An 11371-nucleotide genomic window follows, 5' to 3' on the forward strand; every position below is an offset into this window, starting at 1 on the left:
AGTGGCACCTGTTAATGTGAGGGCTCACTCTGTCTCACGTTAAGTTATTCATATGCTCATATTTCTGGCCACAGAAAACTTTCTTCCAAAATGTGCCCTGCCTCATTAGCAGTCCCCACCCAGGGACCTCCTTTCAACTTCTCCAAGCTTCCCAGCACCTCGCCACAGGGACCAGTCAGGGACACAATAGCTCCAGCCTGTTTATTTCATTTCACTTTTCCTCTCCTCTTGGCCGGCAGCCAGCAGAGATGTTCTTTGCAAAGATAATAGTTTCAACTTAATCATTCACCTCTTATGTGTCTAAAAGGAGTTAAGGAGACTGGAACTTTCCAAGAAAAATAAATGAACAGAACTCTCTCGAGGGGGCCTCTTTAAGGCTGTTTTATTGATTTAAAAAAAAACAGCAAAGCAGCAAGCTGTTCCCGCACATCACCCCTGCCCTATTTATTTTTTAAATGCGTGTTTAAATTTGGAGGGACAGTCATGAATAGAAGGATTATGAAGTGTTTCTCTTTGTGAAGGGATTTGTGTTTAGAGAGATGCTTCCAGCATGATATTCTAACTGTGTTCATTCTGGGAGTTGTAAAGATGGATCTGGATCTCAGGGGACTCCTTCCTCAGCCTGCATGTGGATGACAGGCAAAAACTCACCCATTTATTTGGTTTTGGTTGGTTGTTTTTTTTAAGGGGATTGTGATTCTGTCTGGTTCATTTTGGGGTTGTTGATTTTGTCGTGCCCTGAAGGTCTGATGTTTCAGAAAGTTGGAGGACCCAACCCTTTGGGTTGCCTCTAGCTAATCAGCCACTATCACCAGCTCCTTTTGAAAATAAGACCTTTGTTTAAGCACAGAAAAAAACATCTTCCTTCCACCTGGCCTGGCTGAGGGACAGTTATTAAACCCCATATCTTTCCCACTGGCATATCCTGTCCGTGGGGCTGTTGAGAAAATGCATGTCCTTGGGAACTGTTGATAAAAAAGAAAAGGTTTTTATTTCGACAACATTTAACAGAGGCTTTTTTTTTTTACTGAAAACCTGAAAAATTGAATGGTTTTGGTAAAGAAGTTCACTTGTAGCTGGGGGTGGGTTAAGACACCAGCAGTAAGCCTGAACCTGAGGAATGAGCTCCTAAAACATACAACTTCAGGGCAGTCCATATTTTCATGTAACCATCAAACCAAAAGCTACACTGTGGTGGACCCTAAACCATAGGAAGAACCAAAGGCCATCTGGAAAGGCTGGGAGGACCAGCAGGCTGCACTGGGCTCAGGCTGCTTTCCCTTGGCTCTCTGGAACGGGGCTGTGGGTTGTGATTCTGTCTCTCTGTGGTTTTCCTACCTTCAAAGAAGCCTCTTTCCAGAAAAGAGTGAAATACCTGAATTCATTTCTCCTCTCCCATGGTTCTGGCTCCATCCTCTGAACAAAGTGTGTGGTACTCTGAGCACTCTGTTGTGGTGCTGCTCTTTGCTCATGCTTGAGTATGTGGATGTATACGTACTTAGCACCCTCTCCCTGCAGCTATGGAGGGTCTCTGCCTGATCCCACCTTTGGAAAGCAGGTTTCCTTGTGGGTACAGATTGTAGGACTCGTGTAAATGTCCATAAAAGAGTGGGAAAGGGAATAAAGTTTTAATTATTGTTCACTATTCATAAAAATTCCTGCAGGGCAGGCACCCGTTTTCCAGACTTCGATGACTAGGGGAAAGATTGTCCTGCCAGGTGGAGCGGGATTTCTAGTTCTTCTTTTCAGCAAATGAGGGGCTGAATTTAGCCACCTTGGAGTGGGATGGAAGCGAAACATCCGTTGTTCTCCTCCTCCCCCTCTTTTTCCCCTTTCCCCTGGGCACGCAGCACCCTCCTCCTTAGAGAACACAGACGTGTTAACTTTCATGAGGCTGTGATGAGGCTCTGGGCTGGGCGTGTGTTTCCCTTCCCCCACTCTGAGCACTCCAGTAACCACACATTACCCAAGCCCAGTGCTTTCTGCATGACTCAGATTTTTTTTTTAAGAACTAGAATCCAATGGACATTTTCTTCACTGATACCGCTGGGACTAGAGGTCTTTTTTTTCCCACCAACCTTAAAAACATGCTGATATGCTGCAAATTTTTTTTCCTTTCTAATATTTTGTTGTTATTAAAACAGCACCAAGTCCCACAGCCCCAAAGGATGGGATCTCTCTTGCTCTTTTCTCCCTTCCTCAACAGCTAATAAAAAAATTAAAAAGGGTAATTAGCCATAAAAGAAAACACTGAAGGACACTTGGGCCATCCTTGATGGCTGGGCTGAGCTGGGGGCACTGACAGTGCAGGATGGAGACGTGGCACAGGTTGCAGCACCCTGGGGTGCAAATGAGAGAAGGGGAAACAGCTGCCTGGAAAAACCCTGCACTTTTCTTAAACCTGAGGCATCCAGCTGAGGCTGAGCACACATCAACCAATGCCAGGTGGAGAGCAGCAAATGCCTTTGTGAAGGCAAAGGTAGTGACCTGCAGTCCCTCTGTCATCCAGGGCCTTGGTCCCAAGTTCAGACAAAAGTGCTGTGGGCATGATTAGGTTGAACAATAAGGCAGTGAGCTCCCACTCAAAGCTGTCTAAAGTCAAGGAAAGGGGTTTTGGAAGGGCTGGCACCAGCTTTGGTTGCAACATAACGTGGCACATACAATCTGCATGATGACCCATGCTGAAATTGTGGTGAGTGTTCAGGTGGATCCACGCTCCTTCTGGCTTGGCACAGGGAAGGCCCAGCACTGAGCTTCCCTGGGAAGCACCAGCAACTTGGAGCCAATGTGTGTTTCCTCATGTGAATTCCGAGGAGTTCAAATGGACAGGTTTGGGGCCACGGTTCCCATCTGACGTTGCTTGCCTGATGTGATTATTCAAGCCTGAATTCCTTCAATTGACAGCCATGCTATTTCCAGTCTCTTAGTCAGCATATACCACTCTGCTTCCCAGTCTGATGAGACCTGGATTTTCCCACACTCCTCCTTAAATGGAAACACATTGTTCATCTTCATTTTATTTATTTATTTGGTACAAAAAACCAAGATACTGCTGTAACTTTGAAGTGCTGGCTTCTACAATGGTTGGTTCCTTTTTGGAGCAATGGGTTTTCCTAAAAGCCACTCTCAGCAAGATCCATATCAAACTTTCCTTAGCGGGAGACAATGAACATTTCACAGCATGAAGAGAAAAAAAATAAAAAGGTTGGTGAGAAGACAAATCCTCTAAGTGAAGAGATAGTCAGAGTGAAGATGAGATCCCCTAGCCTTGTAAACACAGTTTATTTTCTGCCTAACCTACAGTTTCTGGACATTTTGTTCATTTAGTCAGTTACAGAGTTAATTGAGGGGTGAAAATGGGGACCTGGGCAATATCTGGACACTTCCATTTGGGACCCATAACCTTCACACTCATGTGCCCAGGTACCAAGAACCTCACTGCCAGTAGTTGCTAGGGGTGGCAATTACAATGGGATCTGGGGGGGGGACAGGTGCCTCTGCAAGCTTCCAGGGGTGGCTTTCCACAACAGGTTGCACTGGGACCAGTTTGTTCCCTACTGGGCTGCAAAACTGGTGGCTGACCTGTGTGGTGGCACTTGGAGCTGCAGGGAGACAAACCTCCTGCAGGAGCCCAGCTGCCAAGCCTTGTGGTGAAGGGGCAACATCTCCTCCCACAGCCTGCCCAAAACCTGTCCCATGGCAGGTTGATGCCAAGGGATGCTCTGTGCAGGGACACGTTGGGGTCAGCTTCAGACCTCTCCTAGAAATGCCAGTGCCACTGGACAGCTGGTGTGGGTGAGGAGCAAGCATAGAAATGGATCATCCTAGCCCAGCATCTTCCAAATCTGAACTGCACCTGCCAGCTCAGCTCCATGAGAGCCTCCATGGGGGCAGGCCCTGGGGGTGGCCAATGCCCCGGGTCGAGGTGGGGGCTCAGGAGTTGGTTCTGCTGGGGACAATCACTGCTGTGCTCTGGCTGAGTCCGAGCAGCTCCGTGCAGGCGGGTGGCAGCTTTGTGTGGAGGAAATGTGTCAGCTGGCGTCTGCTGTGGGTTGTTTTTTTTTCTTTTAGCCTAATTGTATTTTTAATTATTTTTCAGATGGTTTCGAGCCAAGACTATGCAATCAGTCAATGTTTGTTGGTTAAAATAGAAGTAAACACTACGTTATATAAACAAAGGAGTGCTCTGGTTTATTGCCCAGGGATAACACCGGCATTGTTGCGTGGATCCTCATCTGAAGGCTTTGAAGATTGCTTGCTCTATTTATTTTTCTAAAGATGGATAACTTTGTTCTATTTGCTCAGCTTCTTAAGGGCTTGAATAGACAAGGGGTAAAGTGCGGCAAAGGTGGGTCTGGCTCTGAAGGGGCCCGGCAGGAAAATGTGTTTTTGGATTCTGATCTCATCCCAAAAATGTCTTGCATTTCAATAGCTTTAGATAGATTACACATTGGAAATGCCAAGGAACTGGAAACTTTCACTCCAAAGTCAACTCTGCTTTCATTAATAATTATTTTAAGACAGCACTGAGAGAACAAAACAGTACTATGTGGAGCAGAAAGAAGCCTATGAGGAAGCTGGGGCTGAGCAAGAGTTCAGCCCCCCATCCCCACTCTCACTCTGGATGTCAAGGATCAGCATCCTGAGATGCAGGGGAGGTGTTCATGTGAGGTGATGGTGAGGGGTGTGACACAGGGGAGAAAAAAGAGCCGCCCTCCAAGCAATAGCAGCAGCAGCAGAGCCCAGCCACTGCCAGGGATAGGCAGGCATTGGGATGGGCAGAGCTGTGCCCCTGGGGCTGGGAAGGGGCTGAGCCTGGCTCAGATAACCTCCAGCACCCACAAAGGCAACATTCAGGGAGCACATATCCCCCTAATTTCTTCATGTGGGAGAGATTTTGACCCCATTTTACAGATGGGAAAACGGAGCAGCAGAACATGAGGACGCACATTTTCTTGCCAAACCTGGGACCTCACTTCTTCCTTTGGGCCTGACCTGGTATCATCCCTCGCCTTGTTTTCTTGTCATAAAGTTGCCGCCTGTGCCTGTGATCTGCTTCTACAAGTCCTGGAGATCATTACAAATAATATTAGATTTATCACTTCTCTGTGTAATGTGCCAATCCTGGCAGCACCTTTTGAAAACACAACAGCAACAAGAAGCATATGTTCTGCAAGTTGAGTTAGTGGGATTTTTTTTCACTGCCAAGGACAATAATTTTTTTCCTCTTTTTTTTTTTTTTTCAAAATAAACATCATGCTGGAATGTGCTGCAGCAAATGGCTTGGGCTCTATTATATTTCATGCAGCTTTCTAAACAATTTTCAACCCTGCTGGCCCAGTGTCAAACAGAAGGCAACCAACAATAGCAAAATCCCATTAAAGCTGAGAAGGTTCCTTCCTGAGGTGAACATGGCCAGAAATAGTAATCTTGGCTCTCTTTTCAATTTGGCATTGGGGACTAATAATGCCTGTTCTCCTAATGGAAATTATCTAATTTCATCCAAGTGCAGCTCCAGAGAGAGCTGGGCTGACGCACAAACAGTCAATATAACAACATTCTTCTTGAAGAGCTGAACAATGGGGCTTTGGTGGGACCGTGATTAACAACGTCAAACTAAGAACAAACAGAAGGTGTAAAAATAGGCATCTGAGGAGTTGACACAACGGACTATTTTTCATCTGTAAGGCCAGAGGAGAATAGCTTGTTAAATTGTATGCTTGGAGCACTTCATCAGATGTTGTGTGGAATGATGAAAAAAAAATCCATTTCCCATCTGGGTCTGAATGTACTAAGGAACTGCACATGCTTTATTAATATAAATCATGCTAGGAGTATAATTCCCATTAGCATTAAAGAACCATTTTTCAATGAAATACTCTTGCAGCAGGAACACCTAATGGGAAATAATGATGTTTGCTTCATTTGAGGAGAATAGTAAAATACAGTGTGGAGACAGAGAAGGTAGAGAAGCGTTTCTTCCCTCCAGCCCGATGGGTTTTTGTGTCTGCTGTAAGCCATCCCCTTCCCAGCCTAGCAGAGCTGTATCCAGCCGCTGTGCAGAAGCCCCCCGAGGTGGTAGGGAATGGTGATGAGGGGAAGAGCTGCTCCAGGAAACCGAAGCAGTGCTATGGCCCAGGGTCACAGCGCTGCTGTCCTGTTTCCCACAGGCCCCCACCCAGGCTGGGTGAGAGAAGGGGTCCAGCCTCCCTCCCTCCACCCCTACTTCCCTCCCTCCCTCCACCTCTGCTTCCTCCCCAGGGCAGTCTCACATTTGGAGAGCACTGAGATGGCTTCAGGCCACCTCCACCCCCTTACCCACATGGCTCAACCTCACCCTGTGGAACTCCTTGTTGTCAGCCTAAAAATAGCACTCCCCAAAAACAAATCGCCACTTCGGACATTATTTCTCATGTCTTGAGAAAAAGCATCAGTTCCTACATTTCTCTTTAACCCTGAAGCCACAGCTGGTCTCACAGTGTGCCTGGTACATTAAAAAGCAGAAGCACTGGAAGTGGGTGAAACCACCACACAAGTCATTAGCTCTGGTGCCTCACCTGCTTTCCCCAGGGCTCTGGCTTCGGTATGTGCTCTGTAGGGAGCTGCATGTACCAAGGGAAAATGCCAACCCCTGTGTTTGTGCGGACATGCAGTGGCTCCCAAACCTCAGCATCACCTTGGTTTGACACAGAGGGATTTACGCTCCTTCCCTACCTTAAGCACTGTAGCTTCCTTCTTGCTCCTAATTAAAAGGAAGGTGTAGCCTTGAAATGTTGGACATAATTCCCACCTCTGGTTAAGCAGGTATGGTTTCTTTTAATTTTTACAAAATCTCAAGTAGCCATTTACTCAGTGTTATTTTTAGAGTGTGAGAGGGGAGGTCTGTGTTTTCATAAAGCCCCCAGATGTGCGCTGGGGCAGTGGGATTTTGTGCGGGACACGACATGGTTAACTTGGCTCCGCGTTGTGGCCGATGGCATCCAGGAATGACCCTGCTCTCCCTCGCTCACCCCACAGGTCACCCGCTGCTCAGGGTCTGCCAAATTTGTGTCATTTTCTTGTTCTCCTTCCTCCTAACAACAGTAAAACTGATGAAACGTATGGAAATTGCTAGTAATGAAAGCAAAGTGCACCAGAAGTAATACAACACCATGTTGCCCTCAGTCTCAGCTTTCACACCCAGTTAGTCCCCAGCGCTTCCAGAAACCAGTGCCTTTCTCCATGTGAAAGTCCCAGTCCCCCCTCCAAACCCAGCCCTGCTTCCTGCAGCCCAGCCCTCAGCTAAGCCCCCTCCCTGCACATCCGACCCCTTTTAACCTTCCCCTTGGCCTCTGATCCTTTCAAACCAGGTAGGATACCTCTCACGTCTCAAAACATCCAAGATGGGAGGCAGACTTCTTACAAGGAATATTTCTCTACTTCCAGACTTTGGTGGGTAGCAGCATCCCACAGAAACGAAAGCAGCATGGCACAATAGCCATCCCTGCCTCCTGCCTGCAGGCAACGCTGCCGTCTGGGTCTGCCAGAGCCCTGGGGAACGTTCAGCATCCAACGGGTGCCCAAAGCATCCATGGGGGTCCTAGGGAGGAAATCTGAGAAAGTTTCAGAGAGAAGAGTAAAGCCTTGCAGCTGAGCTCACTCACAGCAGTTCCAGTGGCAATGCACCCGGATCAAATGTGACCCAGGAGATTGTTGTGATTAGGGATTTTATTGTCAGCTTGCACTAGAGGGTGCTGCTTCGTTAGGGTTTGGGAAAGAGCACAGTAATGGGACCGTCTCCAATGTCTTTATTCCTTACAAAATTAGGCTGAGACCTGAAACGTGTTTAGATTCATATTACCATTCAGTGTGGCCTCAAAATGAAATGGATTGCTTAGCTGGGAAAATGAGAATGTCTTGGCTTGGGAATGAGTTTATACATGTGGGGGGCAAGGGTAAGCATTTGGGTTAGATGCTGTGACAAATGAAAGGAAAGACTGGTCAGCCTTGCCCTTTTTCTCTCCATTTCACAATTCTGAGATGAATGGACGCCTCAAGGAGCTGAGAAATCAGGGAAAAAAACTAAGGACAGGACAGTGAAGGCAGACATGGGAGATAATGAGACTTTGGAATTTACTGCTACAGGACAGATAATCAAAATCTCATGATAAAATTTTCTAGAAGAAATAAAAGCTAAATACCTTTTATGACCGCTGCAGTCTTTTGGCTAAGATAAAGGTAACCAGATCCCAGGCACTGAGATATAAAATGATGTGTTAGAGGTATCAGTAGGAAATTACTTCCCCTGTGTGCTGCATTGCTGTGTTGACTGCGCCTCCTCTGTTTTTGTTTCCATTTGCCGAAGGCGTGGAGGAACGGCTGTTGCTGTAGGCAGCATCCCAGACCCGCAGCTGGGAAGGGGATACCTTACACCACCCTGCTTGGCTCCCAGAGCATCTGCCCACCCTCCTGGGTGTCTCACAGGGAGGCGACCTGCGTCTTCCAAGACCTGGTGGAGCCTGGCACAGGGAATCTGTGAGCTGTCCAAGCAATGGCTGGACTTCATTCAGGGCAGATTTGGTTCCAGTGAGGGAAGCAGCTCTGGAGGGTGCTATGTACGTGCTGTATAGTCTGGCACGCTTGTTTATGGCCCCATAAAACTCCTCTGGTTGGCACTCCCATTTGGCATCCACCAGGAAGCACCTTCCTTGGGCAAAAAAAGGTTAAAATGGGACTTTTTGTAAGGGCCTTGATGACATTATTTTCCTGGTGTTTTATATATGCTAATAGCAATAAAAGAGCTGGTTTTAAAGTTGGGCTGATACATACCTATTGCATTTAAATCCACTTTGAACATGAAAGGAGGGGTAGAAGAAAAACAATAACTCTTCTCAAATCCAGATGAGTTTTACAGAGTAATTTTCTTCTAGAAACTTGACTTCCTTATGGGGTTGATTTTGCCTTTTATGCGTCTGCATTCTGATATCTTTATTTCCAGCTTCCCCACATTTTTGACCGTTGTTGGCAAGAAGGAGGAAACTGTTTCTTACTAAAACTTTTATTAGGCAGTTATTAGTATTTCCTTCTTTAATATTGAACGGCTTTTCTGTGCAGTAAATTTAATGTTCTGCTGCTGGAGAAGCAAAGGGACTAAGGCATCAGACAGGTTTTGTGGAAATAGATGGAGATTTTTCTAGCAAAATCATAGAGATTATGATCCACTCTGGGAATAAAATCTTTAAAAAATTCAGTTTTCATCTGTACTTGCATCTAAACATGCAACTTGAACTGAGGTACCCTGAGCCTGTCCTCAACAGCAGCAGTTTGCCTCATTTAAGGTGCTGCCCATTTGGGTCTCAGCTGAAAACAGGTGTAGTTATACTCTCCTGTTAAATTTAAGAAATACCTGTGGATGGTCTTTTCTCACTGAGAGTCAAATCACCTTCATTTTACGCAGTGGTGCTTGTTGTCAGTCGCTTTGCACTGTGCCAACCCAATCCAGCGTGTACAAGCAAATGCTTCCCTGATCTGCGGTTGCACTTGAGAGCAGGGGGTCAGCACTTCCGCACATCTTGTCACCTTTGATCAGCCACCAGAGGGTTAATTGCACACCAGCTCTCTGCAGACCTCTCTGTTGGTGAGGCCTGGAAAATCACAACTAGCCCATGATAAATGCCCCTGCAAGCAGATTAAGGTGTGACTGCAGCAGGAAGGTGGAGTAAGCTATGAAATCAGGATGATTGGATGGTGTATATGATATGATGCTGATGGAAAGGAAAACAAACTCAGGGGCTCTCCATGCGAGAAGGATCCATTTTATATCGCAGAAAGCATTTACAAGAAGCAGCGCTTAAATGAATGGGTGACCTGATGAGAGATTAGAGCAGACTAGAAAAGGGTCACAGCAGTTCTGCCAGCCTGTCCCCCAAGTGTGTGTTTCCCCCAGCACCCTCAACCTGCCTGGCCACGTGATAAAGAAGCTAGTTTGGGGTACTGTGGCACTATAAAACTTTTCTTACTGGCAGAGTTAATTTGACATCCCCAGGGATAGGAACAGGCAGGCTGGGATGCAGCAAGAATGGGAAACTGGCACTGATAACTTCAAGCAGCTTAAACCATCACGGCATTGCAGGCTCACAGTGCCCACCTCCCGGCACAGTATCAGGTGTGTAAAAATGGGATTCACAAAAGCCAGCACACTAGGCAGAACCTGCCTGCTCTAATCCATAGGAAACCCCAGGGAAGGGACATTCTGATCCTGCTACTCCTCAGAGCGCAGCCTCCTTTCCTGGTGACTGTGAAGAGGCACTTACCTACAGCTCACATTTCTTACCCTGGCCCTTCTGTAAGAGTTATGAATCTGCATCTTTTCACACACACAAAAAATAAAAGGGGTGGGGGGGCGTGGAAGAAAAAGGAAGAAAAAGGAAGAAAAGATCATTCCTTTCTTTTGCACGCTTAATGGCAAGATGCAGTGCCCTCCCACATCCCAGATCTCTGAGCCAGGCACTCAAGAGCAGAGGTAAATCAGTGTTTTCAGGTCCCCTCTCTGTCTGAAGGGACTTGAGGTACTACACAGCATTTGGGGGACTACGAAAAGTTTCTCCCCGTGAAGCCCCTCAGCTTCCCATGCTCTAATGTGTTTCCTCAGAAAACAGCAGTTTCAGCGGTTGCAAGAAAGCCACAGCATGCAAACGTGCAAGTGTGAGAACAAGTCTCCAGCTCAGTGGCTGGTGTGCTGTCCCTGGAGCTGGGAGCTTCAGGCTTTGATCTGCTCTCACATATGGACCCATTTGATGGGACCTATTCTGCTGGAACATATGGACAACTCTCAGGACTGCTCACATACAGAAAATCCCACAGAGTTTTCAGACAACTATAATATAGACGTTTCAGGGGAATTTTGCTTCAGAGCAATTTTAGCATGCCCTGTAGACTCAACTCCCATCTAGGATTCCTGTGTGTCCCCAACACCTCTCCTTGTTGCAAAGCTGCAGGTGAGGAGGATCAGGCGCTTCCCTCCAAAAGCACACTGTGACCCAAATTCAAACAGCAGTGAAAATACATCCGCAGGCGGCTTGAAACCCTGCCCTACCGCATGGAAACCCAGATCCCGCCTGCTTTGCGACGCCTTCCACGGCTGCTCAGCAGATGACATAACATTAGTCGTGACTTACTGACACAGGTATTCAACTAAATAACGCGTGAAACAATGGAGAGGAAACGTCAAGGGGTTGGCCAGCTCAGTCACTGGGTTCGCTTGCGGTTCTGGGCAGTTCCTGCCTGCGCTGCTGTTGAGCCTCTCAGATAACGAGCTGTGCTGAGCTGGGGGAAGCCAGGCCAGCCCCGCGGCGGCGGCTGAGGGCGCTTCCCACGGCGGGGGACGCGCGGG

This window comes from Corvus brachyrhynchos, unplaced genomic scaffold (genome assembly GCF_000691975.1).
Source record: "Corvus brachyrhynchos isolate BGI_N302 unplaced genomic scaffold, ASM69197v1 scaffold101, whole genome shotgun sequence".
NCBI classification, from domain to species: Eukaryota; Metazoa; Chordata; class Aves; order Passeriformes; family Corvidae; genus Corvus; species Corvus brachyrhynchos.